The sequence below is a fragment of the Panulirus ornatus genome, chromosome 21, assembly GCF_036320965.1.
Source record: "Panulirus ornatus isolate Po-2019 chromosome 21, ASM3632096v1, whole genome shotgun sequence".
NCBI lineage: Eukaryota > Metazoa > Arthropoda > Malacostraca > Decapoda > Palinuridae > Panulirus > Panulirus ornatus.
Window position 1 is genome coordinate 32,089,847 of NC_092244.1, and position 18,961 is coordinate 32,108,807.

At 40.5% G+C, this 18,961-nt stretch overlaps 1 protein-coding gene across 2 annotated transcripts in view; it reads left to right on the plus strand.

Annotated features, from left to right (window-relative positions):
* LOC139756448 (tubulin alpha-1 chain-like) overlaps positions 1-18,961 on the plus strand; it is a 225,593-nt gene that overhangs the window by 189,200 nt on the left and 17,432 nt on the right. The window lies entirely within an intron of this gene.

Here is an 18,961-nt window from a genome sequence, read left to right on the forward strand (position 1 = left end):
TGGAATTATAATGTGTCAAATACAATTAGTAACACTAGAGAGCAGAAAAAGCGCTGTTGTGAAATATGGTTACGATGAAAAGATTTAACTGTGTCAAAACAATGATTCATCTGTTCAGAGTCTGATAAATCCCCACATTGAAAATAGCTGTTCAATGTATGTTTATTATAGCTTATTTCTCTATTTATTTGATGAACCATTCCCCACACTATAAACCATGATGGTATATGCAGAATCTTTTAATGCTTTGGTCCCATTATATATTGTCAGATGCCCAGGAAAAGTGTTCAAAATATTTTCCAAAGAATTCTCCTCGGCAGTTTGGTTGACAGATGAAGTATTTCCTTTCTTCCTATTGTAGCATTGCATAAAAATCAAAATAGTTTAATGAGCAATTGAAAAAATTAAAAGTGCCCATAGGAATTATAATAACCTAAACTAGTGAATGGTTATGCATGACTATTGGTGGAAAGAGAATAAAGAAAAACAGGAAGTAACCAATGCATGACTAGTGTGGGTTGACAAATAGCAATTAGCCATTGAGCACTGCTACACAATGGGTATATAGAATAAGAATCATGGTAGAAAGCCAGACTAGAACAATGTAATTCTACCAACTGACAACTCTCAAGCTGTGCTTCTCCATAATAGGAATTTCAAGGGAAACTTCTCATCTGATTAAGTATAGTACAGGTTGTACCTCCCCAATGCACCACTCTGGGGTCCTGCACATTTTGAATCTGCCACCAGGGTGGTGCTGTTAGCAGCACTAAGGCACCAAAATTTGTTTACACTGGAGCTGAGGTAATTAGTACTCCTATTAATTTCTTATATTCAGCTGTATTTTAACCCTTCAGGATGTCATCTAAGAGACCAAAACGTGTTAGTGCTAATAAGCATCAGCATAAATCATTATCTACGCTAGAAAAGGTGGAGTTACTGAAAAAATTAGGTAAAGGAACTTCTGGAAAGAATTTGTGTGAGTACTGAGATCGGATCATCAACTGTATGCAACTTAGGGGTCAATTTCTGTTTTTCAGCATTTTCTGTAGTCTGGCAATGGCCAGGTCCCAAAGTTACCAAATTAAAGAGGTACAAATTAATAGCAAAGAGAGTAAAACTTTTTTTTCTCCTATTTCAACCGATAAGTTTTGCAAACTTTCCTTATATAATACTGTAATATGAAAAATTTTCATACTGTATTGTCCTAGGTACAATAGTTAACCACTCTGTCGCATCCCTCAAGAACAGTGGTTCTTATTGTTATTTGTCTTTATCATGCACTTCCAATTTAAAGTTACAATTTATTATCTAGATAGATTTATAAAGTTTGCCCATATGATACTGCTGTTCTGATGCAATATGGTTATACTTTTTATTACTACTGTCTCAGATAATGGCTGTTCATGTTCTTACAAGTCTTATTTATAATGGGTCTAAAATTTTTTGGACTGTATTATACAATTCTGTTGTGGCATGTTGATAGAACTAAATTTAGTAAAGTTTCTTTTATACAGGTGTATCCATGGGTGTAGTCAATGCCAGTGGTCTAAAAACAAGTTGAATAAATTATTCAAGGGCCACTTGATCAGCGCAACATAATTAATATTGTCAGGAATCTGCAAATTCTGCTTAAACCAAATTTCAGTTACTTTCCGCAATATCTCCGAGAGCAAAAATGGGTATGTTTGAGGGAATAGTGGTTCCAACAAAGTTGTATGCTTGCAAGCCATGGGCTATAAATAGGGGTGTGTGGAGAAGGGTGGATGTGTTGGAAATGAGATGTTTCAGGGCAATATGTGGTATTAGGTGGTTTAATCGAGTAAGTAATGGAAGGGTAAGAGAGATGTGTGGTAATAAAAAGAGTGTGGTTGAGGGAGCAGAAGAGAGTGTAATAAAATTATCTGGTGAGGAAAGATTGACAAAGAGGATATATGAGTCAGAGGCGAAGGGAACGAGGAGAAGTGGGAGACCAAAGTGGAGGTGTAAAGATGGAGTGAAAAAGATTTTGAGTGATCGGGGCCTGAACATGCAGGAGGGTGAAAGGTGTGCAAGGAACAGAGTGAATTGGAACAATGTGGTATACCGGGGTCGACGTGCTGTCAGTGGATTGAACCAGGGCATGTGAAGTGTCTGGGTTAAACCATGGAAAGTTCTGTGGGGTCTGGATGTGGAAAGGGAGCTGTGGTTTTGGTGCATTATTGCATGACAGCTAGTGACTATGTGTGAACAAATGTGGCCTATGTTGTCTTTTCCTAGCGCTATCTCGCACACATGACGGGGAAGGGGGTTTTTATTTCATATGTGGCAGGATGGCGATGGGAATGAATAAAGGCAGAGAGTATGAATTATGTACATGTGTGTATATATATATATATATATATATATATATATATATATATATATATATATATATATAAGTATAATAAAAAAAAAATAATATATATTTATTTTATTATACTTTGTCGCTGTCTCCCGCGTTTGCGAGGTAGCGCAAGGAAACAGACGAAAGAAATGGCCCAACCCCCCCCATACACATGTATATACATACGTCCACACACGCAAATATACATACCTACACAGCTTTCCATGGTTTACCCCAGACGCTTCATATGCCTTGATTCAATCCACTGACAGCACGTCAACCCCGGTATACCACATTGATCCAATTCACTCTATTCCTTGCCCTCCTTTCACCCTCCTGCATGTTCAGGCCCCGATCACACAAAATCTTTTTCACTCCATCTTTCCACCTCCAATTTGGTCTCCCTCTTCTCCTCGTTCCCTCCACCTCCGACACATATATCCTCTTGGTCAATCTCTCCTCACTCATTCTCTCCATGTGCCCAAACCACTTCAAAACACCCTCTTCTGCTCTCTCAACCACGCTCTTTTTATTTCCACACATCTCTCTTACCCTTACGTTACTCACTCGATCAAACCACCTCACACCACACATTGTCCTCAAACATCTCATTTCCAGCACATCCATCCTCCTGCGCACAACTCTATCCATAGCCCACGCCTCGCAACCATACAACATTGTTGGAACCATTATTCCTTCAAACATACCCATTTTTGCTTTCCGAGATAATGTTCTCGACTTCCACACATTCTTCAAGGCTCCCAGGATTTTCGCCCCCTCCCCCACCCTATGATCCACTTCCGCTTCCATGGTTCCATTCGCTGCCAGATCCACTCCCAGATATCTAAAACACTTCACTTCCTCCAGTTTTTCTCCATTCAAACTCACCTCCCAATTGACTTGACCCTCAACCCTACTGTACCTAATAACCTTGCTCTTATTCACATTTACTCTTAACTTTCTTCTTCCACACACTTTACCAAACTCAGTCACCAGCTTCTGCAGTTTCTCACATGAATCAGCCACCAGCGCTGTATCATCAGCGAACAACAACTGACTCACTTCCCAAGCTCTCTCATCCCCAACAGACTTCATACTTGCCCCTCTTTCCAAAACTCTTGCATTTACCTCCCTAACAACCCCATCCATAAACAAATTAAACAACCATGGAGACATCACACACCCCTGCCGCAAACCTACATTCACTGAGAACCAATCACTTTCCTCTCTTCCTACACGTACACATGCCTTACATCCTCGATAAAAACTTTTCACTGCTTCTAACAACTTTCCTCCCACACCATATATTCTTAATACCTTCCACAGAGCATCTCTATCAACTCTATCATATGCCTTCTCCAGATCCATAAATGCTACATACAAATCCATTTGCTTTTCTAAGTATTTCTCACATACATTCTTCAAAGCAAACACCTGATCCACACATCCTCTACCACTTCTGAAACCACACTGCTCTTCCCCAATCTGATGCTCTGTACATGCCTTCACCCTCTCAATCAATACCCTCCCATATAATTTACCAGGAATACTCAACAAACTTATACCTCTGTAATTTGAGCACTCACTCTTATCCCCTTTGCCTTTGTACAATGGCACTATGCACGCATTCCGCCAATCCTCAGGCACCTCACCATGAGTCATACATACATTAAATAACCTTACCAACCAGTCAACAATACAGTCACCCCCTTTTTTAATAAATTCCACTGCAATACCATCCAAACCTGCTGCCTTGCCGGCTTTCATCTTCCGCAAAGCTTTCACAACCTCTTCTCTGTTTACCAAATCATTTTCCCTAACCCTCTCACTTTGCACACCACCTCGACCAAAACACCCTATATCTGCCACTCTATCATCAAACACATTCAACAAACCTTCAAAATACTCACTCCATCTCCTTCTCACATCACCACTACTTGTTTTCACCTCCCCATTTGCGCCCTTCACTGAAGTTCCCATTTGCTCCCTTGTCTTACGCACTTTATTTACCTCCTTCCAGAACATCTTTTTATTCTCCCTAAAATTTAATGATACTCTCTCACCCCAACTCTCATTTGCCCTTTTTTTCACCTCTTGCACCTTTCTCTTGACCTCCTGTCTCTTTCTTTTATACATCTCCCACTCAATTGCATTTTTTCCCTGCAAAAATCGTCCAAATGCCTCTCTCTTCTCTTTCACTAATACTCTTACTTCTTCATCCCACCACTCACTACCCTTTCTAATCAACCCACCTCCCACTCTTCTCATGCCACAAGCATCTTTTGCGCAATCCATCACTGATTCCCTAAATACATCCCATTCCTCCCCCACTCCCCTTACTTCCATTGTTGTCACTCTTGAAGTAGAACCTTCAGACAAAATTGAAAATGTGAAGGAAAATAGTGAAATTGGAGAAAAATGTAGCTTAGACATTGAAGCTTATTGATACAGTGGTTAAATTGATGAGAACTGCTATTGACGTTTGTGTAAATAAATTATTTTTTTTTTTTTTTTTTTTTTTTTTTTTATACTTTGTCGCTGTCTCCCGCGTTTGCGAGGTAGCGCAAGGAAACAGACGAAAGAAATGGCCCAACCCCCCCCCCATACACATGTACATACACACGTCCACACACGCAAATATACATACCTACACAGCTTTCCATGGTTTACCCCAGACGCTTCACATGCCTTGCTTCAATCCACTGACAGCACGTCAACCCCTGTATACCACATGACTCCAATTCACTCTATTTCTTGCCCTCCTTTCACCCTCCTGCATGTTCAGGCCCCGATCACACAAAATCTTTTTCACTCCATCTTTCCACCTCCAATTTGGTCTCCCTCTTCTCCTCGTTCCCTCCACCTCCGACACATATATCCTCTTGGTCAATCTCTCCTCACTCATTCTCTCCATGTGCCCAAACCATTTCAAAACACCCTCTTCTGCTCTCTCAACCACGCTCTTTTTATTTCCACACATCTCTCTTACCCTTACGTTACTTACTCGATCAAACCACCTCACACCACACATTGTCCTCAAACATCTCATTTCCAGCACATCCATCCTCCTGCGCACATCTCTATCCATAGCCCACGCCTCGCAACCATACAGCATTGTTGGAACCACTATTCCCTCAAACATACCCATTTTTGCTTTCCGAGATAATGTTCTCGACTTCCACACATTTTTCAAGGCTCCCAAAATTTTCGCCCCCTCCCCCACCCTATGATCCACTTCCGCTTCCATGGTTCCATCCGCTGACAGATCCACTCCCAGATATCTAAAACACTTCACTTCCTCCAGTTTTTCTCCATTCAAACTCACCTCCCAATTGACTTGACCCTCACCCCTACTGTACCTAATAACCTTGCTCTTATTCACATTTACTCTCAACTTTCTTCTTCCACACACTTTACCAAACTCAGTCACCAGCTTCTGCAGTTTCTCACATGAATCAGCCACCAGCGCTGTATCATCAGCGAACAACAATTGACTCACTTCCCAAGCTCTCTCATCCCCAACAGACTTCATACTTGCCCCTCTTTCCAGGACTCTTGCATTTACCTCCTTTACAACCCCATCCATAAACAAATTAAACAACCATGGAGACATCACACACCCCTGCCGCAAACCTACATTCACTGAGAACCAATCACTTTCCTTTCTTCCTACACGTACACATGCCTTACATCCTCGATAAAAACTTTTCACTGCTTCTAACAACTTGCCTCCCACACCATATATTCTTAATACCTTCCACAGAGCATCTCTATCAACTCTATCATATGCCTTCTCCAGATCCATAAATGCTACATACAAATCCATTTGCTTTTCTAAGTATTTCTCACATACATTCTTCAAAGCAAACACCTGATCCACACATCCTCTACCACTTCTGAAACCGCACTGCTCTTCCCCAATCTGATGCTCTGTACATGCCTTCACCCTCTCAATCAATACCCTCCCATATAATTTACCAGGAATACTCAACAAACTTATACCTCTGTAATTTGAGCACTCACTCTTATCCCCTTTGCCTTTGTACAATGGCACTATGCACGCATTCCGCCAATCCTCAGGCACCTCACCATGAGTCATACATACATTAAATAACCTTACCAACCAGTCAACAATACAGTCACCCCCTTTCTTAATAAATTCCACTGCAATACCATCCAAACCTGCTGCCTTGCCGGCTTTCATCTTCCGCAAAGCTTTTACTACCTCTTCTCTGTTTACCAAATCATTTTCCCTAACCCTCTCACTTTGCACACCACCTCGACCAAAACACCCTATATCTGCCACTCTGTCATCAGACACATTCAACAAACCTTCAAAATACTCATACTCATTCCATATATATATATATATTTTTTTTTTTTTTTTTTTCATACTATTCGCTATTTCCCGCGATAGCGAGGTAGCGTTAAGGACAGAGGACTGGGCCTTTGAGGGAATATCCTCACCTGGACCTCTCCTCTGTTCCTTCTTTTGGAAAAAAAAAAAAAAAAAACGAGAGGGGAGGATTTCCAGCCCCCCGCTCCCTTCCCTTTTAGTCGCCTTCTACGACACGCTGGGAATACGTGGGAAGTATTCTTTCTCCCCTATCCCCATATATATATATATATTTTTCTTTCTTTCATACTATTCGCCATTTCCCGCGTTAGCAAGGTAGCGTTAAGAACAGAGGACTGGGCCTCTGAGGGAATGTCCTCACCTGGCCTCGTTCTCTGTTCCTTCTTTTGGAAAATCAAAAAAAAACGAGAGGGGAGGATTTCCAGCCCCCCGCTCCCTCCCCTTTTAGTCGCCTTCTACGACACGCAGGGAATACGTGGGAAGTATTCTTTCTCCCCTATCCCCAGGGATATATATATATTATGTTTATTTATATTTATTATACTTTGTCACTGTCTCCCGTGTTTGCGAGGTAGCGCAAGGAAACAGACGAAAGAAAAGGCCCAACACCCCCATACACATGTATATACATACGTCCACACACGCAAATATACATACCTACACAGCTTTCCATGGTTTACCCCAGACGCTTCACATGCCTTGATTCAATCCACTGACAGCACGTCAACCCCGGTATACCACATCGCTCCAATCCACTCTATTTCTTGCCCTCCTTTCACCCTCCTGCATGTTCAGGCCCCGATCACACAAAATCTTTTTCACTCCATCTTTCCACCTCCAATTTGGTCTCCCTCTTCTCCTCGTTCCCTCCACCTCCGACACATATATCCTCTTGGTCAATCTTTCCTCACTCATTCTCTCCATGTGCCCAAACCACTTCAAAACACCCTCTTCTGCTCTCTCAACCACGCTCTTTTTATTTCCACACATCTCTCTTACCCTTACGTTACTCACTCGATCAAACCACTTCACACCACACATTGTCCTCAAACATCTCATTTCCAGCACATCCATCCTCCTGCGCACAACTCTATCCATAGCCCACGCCTCGCAACCATACAACATTGTTGGCACCACTATTCCTTCAAACATACCCATTTTTGCTTTCCGAGATAATGTTCTCGACTTCCACACATTCTTCAAGGCCCCCAGAATTTTCGCCCCCTCCCCCACCCTATGATCCACTTCCGCTTCCATGGTTCCATCCGCTGCCAGATCCACTCCCAGATATCTAAAACACTTCACTTCCTCCAGTTTTTCTCCATTCATATATATATATATATATATATATATGTCTGTGTGTATATATATGTATACATTGAGATGTATAGGTATGTATATTTGCGTGTGTGGATGTGTAGGTATATACATGTGTATATGGGTGGGTTAGGCCATTCTTTCATCTGTTTCCTTGTGTTACCTCGCTAATGCAGGAGACAGCGACAAAGCAAAATAGATAAATGAATATACTTTTTTTATCATTTTTATTAATAGCTATATAATTAATACAAATATGTATTTATTTATTTCATTTTATTTTATTATATGTATACATATAATAAAATGTTTACATATATATACACACACAGACATATACATATATACACATGTACATAATTCATACTGTCTGCCTTTAGTCATTCCCATAGCCACCTCGCCACACTTGGAATAACAACCCCTTCCCCTCTCATGTGTGCGAGGTAGCGCTAGGAAAAGACAACAAAGGCCCCATTCGTTCACACTCAGTCTCTAGCTGTCATGTAATAATGCACCGAAACCACAGCTCCCTTTCCACATCCAGGCCCCACAGAACTTTCCATTGTTTACCCCAGATGCTCCACATGCCCTGGTTCAATCCATTGACAGCACGTCGACCCCTGTATACCACATTGATCCAATTCACTCTATTCCTTGCACGCCTTTCACCCTCCTGCATGTTCAGGCCACGATCACTCAAAATCTTTTTCACTCCATCTTTCCACCTCCAGTTTGGTCTCCCACTTCTCCTCGTTCCCTCCACCTCTGACACACACATATATATATATATATATATATATATATATATATATATATATATATATATATATATATATATATATATATATATATTTTTTTTTTTTTTTGCTTTGTCGCTGTCTCCCGCGTTTGCGAGGTAGCGCAAGGAAACAGACGAAAGAAATGGCCCAACCCACCCCCATACACATGTATATACATACGTCCACACACGCAAATATACATACCTACACAGCTTTCCATGGTTTACCCCAGACGCCTCACATGCCCTGATTCAATCCGCTGACAGCACGTCAACCCAGTATACCACATCGCTCCAATTCACTCTATTCCTTGTCCTCCTATCACCCTCCTGCATGTTCAGGCCCCGATCACACAAAATCTTTTTCACTCCATCTTTCAATATATATATATATATATATATAAGAGAGAGAGAGAGAGAGAGAGAGAGAGAGAGAGAGAGAGAGAGAGAGAGAGAGAGAGAGAGAGAGCTCATATAATGATTCATGTTCATATAGTGATGCATGCTCATATTATGATTCATGCTCTATAATGATGCATGCTTATATTATGATGCATGCTCATATAATGGTGCATGCTCATATAATGATGCATGCTTTTATGATGGTGCATGCTCATATAATGATGCATACTCATATATGAATGCTTGTGCAATGATGCATGCTTGTGTAATGATGCATGATTGTGTAATGATGCATGGTTGTGTAATGATGCATGCACATATAGTGCATGCTCATTTAATGATGCATACTCTTATAATGATGCATGCTTGTGCAATGATGCAAGCTTGTGCAATATATGCATGCTTGTGTAACAATGCATGATTGTGTAATGATGCTTGCTCATACAGTGATACATGTTCATATAATGATGCATACTCATATATAAGAAGTATTTTAGTAAGGCAATGATGTAGAAATAGATAGTTCTTGTGAAATAAAAGGCCTCTGTGACATATACCGTTGTGGTTACACATCATATAATGCATTGGTGTATATCAAGGAGAGCATGATATGTTTTCTTTAGAGCACTTTGGTTCTTTGGTGCTTACACACAAAAAGCTCATTATCCTTTCATTTTACAAACATTATCATATACGGTTATTTTAAGATACTGAGAGCAAAAACTAAAATAGAATGGTTAAGACTGATAAAAGCATATGAATATGCACTGAAATTTATGGAAAGTGATTAAAACAATAAAACTGAAATCAAGTTAAACTAAACAGAAAAACAGTGATAGTAAGAAAGATTAAATTCACTTAACTAACTTTCCCTTACTGAATATATACCTGAGATATTTGATATTAGTATCCACATACAGTTGTAATCATTCAAAGCCAGCACTAATAATGCTATAAAATTGAAGAACAGTAACTCCCATTAAATTCATGACTTACAACCTTACATTTATAACCTAAGTACACAATGAAGACCTGCTTTTCAAGTCAGGATTACTCATAGTCTGAGAAATTTATACTTTTAGATGAATGACTGTCACCCTTTCAAAAAAATTCTGAAATGAGTCTTGGTCTTTGAATAACTAGCCAAATGACAATAATTCATTTGTATATAAGTATCATGGTACTGAACTACCCATGATAACACCACAGTCTTTATCAATCTCGACATGATCTGAATTTGTTCCAGTCAACTCAATGACTTTGTTATTCTAGATATTTAGTGTGCTTTCAGTGCATCAGTTTTCAGTGAATTAAAGAATGTTTTTTATTTCCTTTGTGGCGAGTTAGCGACAAGAATGTATGAAGGCAAGCAAGTATGAATATGTACATGTGTACATATGTATATGTCTGTGTATGTATATGTATGTATATATGTTGATATGTATATGTATGTATATGTGCGTGTATGGGCATTTATGTATATATATGTGTATATGAGTGGATGGGCCATCTTTGTCTGTTTCCTGGTGCTACCTTGCTGATGGAGGATACGGCAATTAAGTATGATAAATATGTAAGTGAATAAATGATATATAGAAGCAGTGATAAGTTTTTATCAAGGGAGTAAGGTTTGTGTATGAGTAGGAAGAGAGGAGAGCGATTGATTCCCAGTGAAGATTTCTCTGTGGCAAAGGTGTGTGATGTCACCATGGTTGTTTGATTTATTTATGGATGGGGTGGTGAGGGAGGTAAATACAAGAGTTCTAGAGAGAGGGGCGAATATGCAATTCTGTTGGGGATGAGAGGGCGTTGGAGGTTTTTGGAGAAAGGGACAATTGTGCAGTCTGTTGGGGCCGGAATACAAAATCTAAAACTGATATCCAATTTATTACCCACTACCATACATACAATTCCAGAGCTGGATTTTTGCTGTCAGTCACTAAGCAGTCAACCAAGTTCCAAGGAAGTATTTGAAATCCATATGAAATTAACAGTTTGTACAATATACTTACATGACGACAAACAGTAAACAACAAACCAATGCTCCATCCAGACATATGGTATATTTATCAGGGACAATACACAATTCACTCAAAGATCCTGAAGGTCAACAGTCTAGGGTGAAATAGTTCTAGCAAGCACAGGAGTCACCAGTGCCATTCAACTGTCCCCACTCACCTCTGAATCACAACCCCCTTGACAGGCACATCATCATGAACTTGTCTCCTTCAGAGCAGTTCTACAAGCACTTCATCCAGAACTGGATCTTATTAAGTCTGATAGAAAGTGAAAGGCATCAAGCTGTTATGATCATGATCTATATTTAGCTCCAGGTAACTGTTTCTCTACTTCATCTGGCTTTTTACATTTGCATGGCAACTGAGCAGAATTCTGCTGACATCAGCTCTGTGTTAGTATTGTTTTAAAGCTGTCTGAATATTGAATCTCTCCTTGTGCCCTCCTGATTGTGATATCAACTTTAGCTGGGAAATCTACATACATGCAAGAGGATATCAGCCAATGTGAAACCAACTCTGATGTGCTTTAGTCCATTTTCCAACCTAGATCATACTAAAACTACCTCTTGCCTGGTCTTTGCCAGTCATGCTGTCAAACAACAAAATGCATTTCCATGATAGAGGAAAGTTTATAACCAAGACATAAGGGGGAACAAATATACAATAATAACAGTGAATGAAAAATAAGGATGGTACATGAATCAGTGAAACACTTACTTCTTAAGAGGTGGTAAAGTAATGATAATGAGGGATTTCAGTTAAAAAAGAGACTGGGGGAATTCTGATTCTCATGGTGATATGGAGCCATAAAAACACAACTCTTTAAAGTGATGGAAAATTTCCTATATGAACATGTAAGGGAGCATACTCCAATGAGAGGGAATGATACATTATTGCTAGATCTTATCTTCAATCATACTAGCATGGATTTTAAGAATATTGTATATGATACACCAGTTGGAAAAAGTGATCATGTAATGCTCAAGTCTGTAGTAAAAGAGGACATTAAGATATAAGGTGATATGGGACATAAACAGGAGATAAAAGTGCAGAAACTTTACAAACTTTAATCATTTCTATGGTTGCACAGATTGGGAAATGAAGTTCAATAGCTTAGAAGATTTTGTGGTCAGAGGTTCTATGAAATTTACAGTGAAAGAGTAGAGACATGGTACATCAAGCCTCAAATAAAAAGGGACTATTAAGAATGAGAAAGAGTTATTTAATCAGGATACCAATAAGCAATGGAGCTTTGAGATATGCAGTGGCAAAGATATAGAGTACACTTCAGCCAGCCAGCATTTGTAAGGTATAAAAGAACAAAGAATGAGTATAGCAGGATAGGAAAGAAGTAACAAAGAAAATTTGAGAAGGATAGTATGGTAGAGGCAGGTGAAAATCAAAAACTTTTCCCTAAATTCATCAGGGGTCACTTGTGAGTTAAAGAGCAGCTAATTAGTCTAGGGGATTCAGAGATATGAAGAAGATGATGTAAGGGTATGTGAGAAACTATACTAGTTCAAACGTGTTTTCACAATGGAAGATACTGTAGCCAATGAGATGGAATGGTAAGGAAGTTTATGCAATGATTGAAATATCTACAAAAGATATTAACAGAATCCTAAAAGGACTTGGCCCATACAAGGACCATTCCTCTTTGTGAATGACTCACCTGGAGGTATGGATCCTCTTGTCTAATAATGTCTGCAAATAAAGTAAAGGCCTTGAGGAAAGTATAAAGCAAAGAGGGCTACACAAGTTTACAAAGGGACTTCAGTGACTTCAAAGCTAGTCTGAAACATGGTTGACCAAATTCAACATGGGCAAATGTAAAGTAAAGAGGATGGGATAAAGCAAAGATGCCTCAATATGATTATTATCTAGCAGGAAATAAGCTTTAGAAATCTGTGTGTGAGAAGGTCTTGGGAGTTGACACTGTCCCTGACCTTCTGCTAGAGCCCCACATTAGGAGAATAGTTAAAGAGACAACTGTCTGCTGGCAAATATCAGAATAGCCTTCAGTTATATAGATCTCTTTTCTTCTTTTAAACTATTCGCCATTTCCTGCGTTAGTGAGGTAGCGTTAGGAACAGAGGACTGGGTCTTTTTTGGAATATCCTCACCTGGCCCCCTCTGTTCCTTCTTTTGGAAAAAAAAAAAAAAAAAAAATAGATATGGAAATATTTAGCAAGTTATTCATATATTGCATAAGGCAGGAACTAAAATGTGTTTCTCAGGTTTGGTCACAGCACATAAAGAAGCACAAAGAGCTTATACAGAAGTTCCAGAGGAGAGCAACAAAGATGGTACAAAATTATTTATTTATATTTATTTATTTTGCTTTGTCACTGTCTCCTGCGTTAGCGAGGTAGCGCAAGGAAACAGGCGAAAGAATGGCCCAACCCACCCACATACACGTGTATATACATACACATCCACACACGCAAATATACATACCTATACATCTCAACGTACACATATATATACACACACAGACATATACATATATACACAAGTACATAATTCATACTGTTTGCCTTTATTTATTCCCATCGCCACCTCGCCACACATGGAATAACAACCCCCTCCCCCCTCGTGTGTGAGGTAGCGCTAGGAAAAGACAACATAGGCCACATTCGTTCACACTCAGTCTCTAGCTGTCATGTAATAATGCACCGAAACCACAGCTCCCTTTCTACATCCAGCCCCCACAGAACTTTCCATGGATTACCCCAGACGCTTCACATGCCCTGGATCAATCCATTGACAGCACGTCGACCCCAGTATACCTCATCGTTCCAATTCACTCTATTCCTTGCACGCCTTTTACCCTTCTGCATGTTCAGGCCCCGATCACTCAAAATCTTTTTCACTCCATCTCTCCACCTCCAATTTGGTCTCCCACTTCTCGTTCCCTCCACCTCTGACACATATATCCTCTTGGTCAATCTTTCCTCACTCATTCTCTCCATGTGACCAAACCATTTCAAAACACCCTCCTCTGCTCTCTCAACCACACTCTTTTTATTTCCACACATCTCTCTTACCCTTACAATACTTACTCGATCAAACCACCTCACACCACATATTGTCCTCAAACATCTCATTTCCAGCACATCCAACCTCCTGCGCACAACTCTATCCATAGTCCACGCCTTGCAGCCATACAACATTGTTGGAACCACTATTCCTTCAAACATACCCATTTTTGCTTTCCGAGATAATGTTCTCGACTTCCAAATATTCTTCAAGGCTCCCAGAATTTTCGCCCCCTCCCCCACCCTATGATTCACTTCTGCTTCCATGGTTCCATCCGATGCCAGATCCACCCCCAGATATCTAAAACACTTTACTTCCTCCAGTTTTTCTCCATTCAAACTTACCTCCCAATTGACTTGACCCTCAACCCTACTGTACCTAATAACCTTGCTCTTATTCACATTTACTCTTAACTTTCTTCTTTCACACACTTTACCAAACTCAGTCACCAGCTTCTGCAGTTTCTCACCAGTGCTGTATCATCAGAGGACAACAACTGACTCACTTCCCAAGCTCTCTCATCCACAACAGACTGCATACTTGCCCCTCTTTCCAAAACTCTTGCATTCACCTTCCTAACAACCCCATCCATAAACAAATTAAACAACCATGGAGACATCACACACCCCTGCCGCAAAGCCACATTCACTGAGAACCATTCACTTTCCTCTTCCTACACGTACACATGCCTTACATCCTCGATAAAAACTTTTCACTGCTTATAACAACTTGCCTCCCACACCATATATATATTAATACCTTCCACAGAGCATCTCTATCAACTCTATCATATGCCTTCTCCAGATCCATAAATGCTACATACAAATCCATTTGCTTTTCTAAGTATTTCTCACATACATTCTTCAAAGCAAACACCTGATCCACACATCCTCTACCACTTCTGAAACCACACTGCTCTTCCCAATCTGATGCTCTGTACATGCCTTTACCCTCTCAGTCAATACCCTCCCATATAATTTACCAGGAATACTCAACAAACTTATACCTCTGTAATTTGAGCACTCACTCTTATCCCCTTTGTCTTTGTACAATGGTACTATGCGAGCATTCCGCCAATCCTCAGGCACCTCACCATGAATCATACATACATCAAATAACCTTACCAACCAGTCAACAATACAGTCACCCCCTTTTTTGATAAATTCCACTGCAATACCATCCAAACCTGCTGCCTTGCCAGCTTTCATCTTCCGCAAAGCTTTTACTACCTCTTCTCTGTTTACCAAATCATTTTCCCTAACCCTCTCACTTTGCACACCACCTTGACCAAAACACCCTATATCTGCCACTCTATCATCAAACACATTCAACAAACCTTCAAAATACTCACTCCATCTCCTACTCACATCAGCACTACTTGTTATCACCTCCCCATTAGCCCCCTTTACTGAAGTCCCCATTTGCTCCCTTGTCTTACGCACTTTATTTACCTCCTTCCAAAACATCTTTTTTTTTTTTTTTTTTTTTTTTTATACTTTGTCGCTGTCTCCCGCGTTTGCGAGGTAGCGCAAGGAAACAGACGAAAGAAATGGCCCAACCCCCCCCCCCCCATACACATGTACATACACACGTCCACACACGCAAATATACATACCTACACAGCTTTCCATGGTTTACCCCAGACGCTTCACATGCCTTGATTCAATCCACTGACAGCACGTCAACCCCTGTATACCACATCGCTCCAATTCACTCTATTCCTTGCCCTCCTTTCACCCTCCTGCATGTTCAGGCCCCGATCACACAAAATCTTTTTCACTCCATCTTTCCACCTCCAATTTGGTCTCCCTCTTCTCCTCGTTCCCTCCACCTCCGACACATATATCCTCTTGGTCAATCTTTCCTCACTCATTCTCTCCATGTGCCCAAACCATTTCAAAACACCCTCTTCTGCTCTCTCAACCACGCTCTTTTTATTTCCACACATCTCTCTTACCCTTACGTTACTTACTCGATCAAACCACCTCACACCACACATTGTCCTCAAACATCTCATTTCCAGCACATCCATCCTCCTGCGCACAACTCTATCCATAGCCCACGCCTCGCAACCATACAACATTGTTGGAACCACTATTCCTTCAAACATACCCATTTTTGCTTTCCGAGATAATGTTCTCGACTTCCACACATTTTTCAAGGCTCCCAAAATTTTCGCCCCCTCCCCCACCCTATGATCCACTTCCGCTTCCATGGTTCCATCCGCTGACAGATCCACTCCCAGATATCTAAAACACTTCACTTCCTCCAGTTTTTCTCCATTCAAACTCACCTCCCAATTGACTTGACCCTCAACCCTACTGTACCTAATAACCTTGCTCTTATTCACATTTACTCTTAACTTTCTTCTTCCACACACTTTACCAAACTCAGTCACCAGCTTCTGCAGTTTCTCACATGAATCAGCCACCAGCGCTGTATCATCAGCGAACAACAACTGACTCACTTCCCAAGCTCTCTCATCCCCAACAGACTTCATACTTGCCCCTCTTTCCAGGACTCTTGCATTTACCTCCCTAACAACCCCATCCATAAACATCTTTTTATTCTCCCTAAAATTTAATGATACTCTCTCACCCCAACTCTCATTTGCCCTCTTTTTCACCTCTTGCATCTTTCTCTTGACCTCCTGTCTCTTTCTTTTATACATCTCCCACTCATTTGCATTTTTTCCCTGCAAAAATCGTCCAAATGCCTCTCTCTTCTCTTTCACTAATAATCTTACTTCTTCATCCCACCACTCACTACCCTTTCTAATCTGCTCACCTCCCACGCTTCTCATGCCACAAGCATCTTTTGTGCAAGCCATCACCACTTCCCTAAATACATCCCATTCCTCCCCCACTCCCCTTACCCCCTTGTTCTCACCTTTTTCCATTCTGTACTCAGTCTCTCTTGGTACTTCCTCACACAAGTCTCCTTCCCAAGCTCACTTACTCTCACCACTCTCTTCACCCCAACATTCTCTCTTCTTTTCTGAAAACCCCTACAAATCTTCACCTTTGCCTCCACAAGATAATGATCAGACATCCCTCCAGTTGCACCTCTCAGCACGTTAACATCCAAAAGTCTCTCTTTCGTGCGCCTATCAATTAACACATAATCCAATAACACTCTCTGGCCATCTTTCCTACTTACATACGTATACTTATGTATATCTCGCTTTTTAAACCAGGTATTCCCAATCACCCGTCCTTTTTCAGCACATAAATCTACAAGCTCTTCACCATTTCCATTTACAACACTGAACACCCCATGTATTCCAATTATTCCCTCAACTGCCACATTACTCACCTTTGCATTCACATCACCCATCACTATAACCCGGTCTTGTGCATCAAAACCATTAACACATTCATTCAGCTGCTCCCAAAACACTTGCCTCTCATGATCTTTCTTCTCATGCCCAGGTGTATATGCACCAATAATCTCCCATCTCTCTCCATCAACTTTCAGTTTTATCCATATCAATCTAGAGCTTACTTTCTTACACTCTATCACATACTCCCACCACTCCTGTTTCAGGAGTAGTGCTACTCCTTCCCTTGCTCTTGTCCTCTCACTAACCCCTGACTTTACTCCCAAGACATTCCCAAACCACTCTTCCCCTTTACCCTTGAGCTTCGTTTCACTCAGAGCCAAAACATCCAGGTTCCTTTCCTCAAACATACTACCTATCTCTCCTTTTTTCTCATCTTGGTTACATCCACACACATTTAGACACCCCAATCTGAGCCTTCGAGGAGGATGAGCACTCCCTGCGTGACTCCTTCTGTTTCCCCTTTTAGAAAGTTAAAATACAAGGAGAGGAGGGTTTCTGGCCCCCCGCTCCCATCCCCTTTAGTCGCCTTCTACGATACGTGAGGAATTCGTGGGAAGTATTCTTTCTCCCCTATCCCCAGGTACAAAATTAAGAGAGTTAAATCATTGGGAAAGGTTAAAGGCTTTAAATTTACCCACCTTGGAAGAAAGCAGAATAAGGGGTGACTTAATCACTTAAAAAATATAGGTCGATGATGTGAACAGTAAACATTTCTTTTAGAGATGTAGGGATAGAGCAACCAAAAAACATAACATTAGATAAAGAAAGAAACATGAAAAAGGTTGTAAAGAAATATTTCTATAGTATGGGTGGTGGATGAATGGAAAAGAATGACTGGAGACATAGCAAATGCAGACAGTAAGCATAAATTCAAGAGGTTGTATGATAGTAGAGAATCTTCAAGAGATGGAGCCCACAAGTGTGAAACTCCTTCCCCTTACATTACAATAAGGTAACTACAAATATGTCAATACAAAATAAAACTACTCAACTGCCAATTGCATCATGGTAGATGCCATGCACCTCGATATGTTATGAAGTATTTTACATATAGTGCATGACTCAGTGATCATTGCTGTCATCAAGCTTTTCCTACAGGATTTATAAGCATATTCTCCAACAACAGGAGACAAGTAAAGCATATCTTGACATTTTCCTGACATACTTGGCATACCAGTGAAATCTACCCTTTTGGCTGATACTGTCACTAAATTATTTACACCAGCAAAACTTAAATTGTTACCTGAGCAAAAAAAAGATTGAGCATTAATAATCCAAAAATCCAAAATTGGAAATGCCCCAAAGTCCTGAACTTTTTGAGTTGCAAAATAACATTACAAGT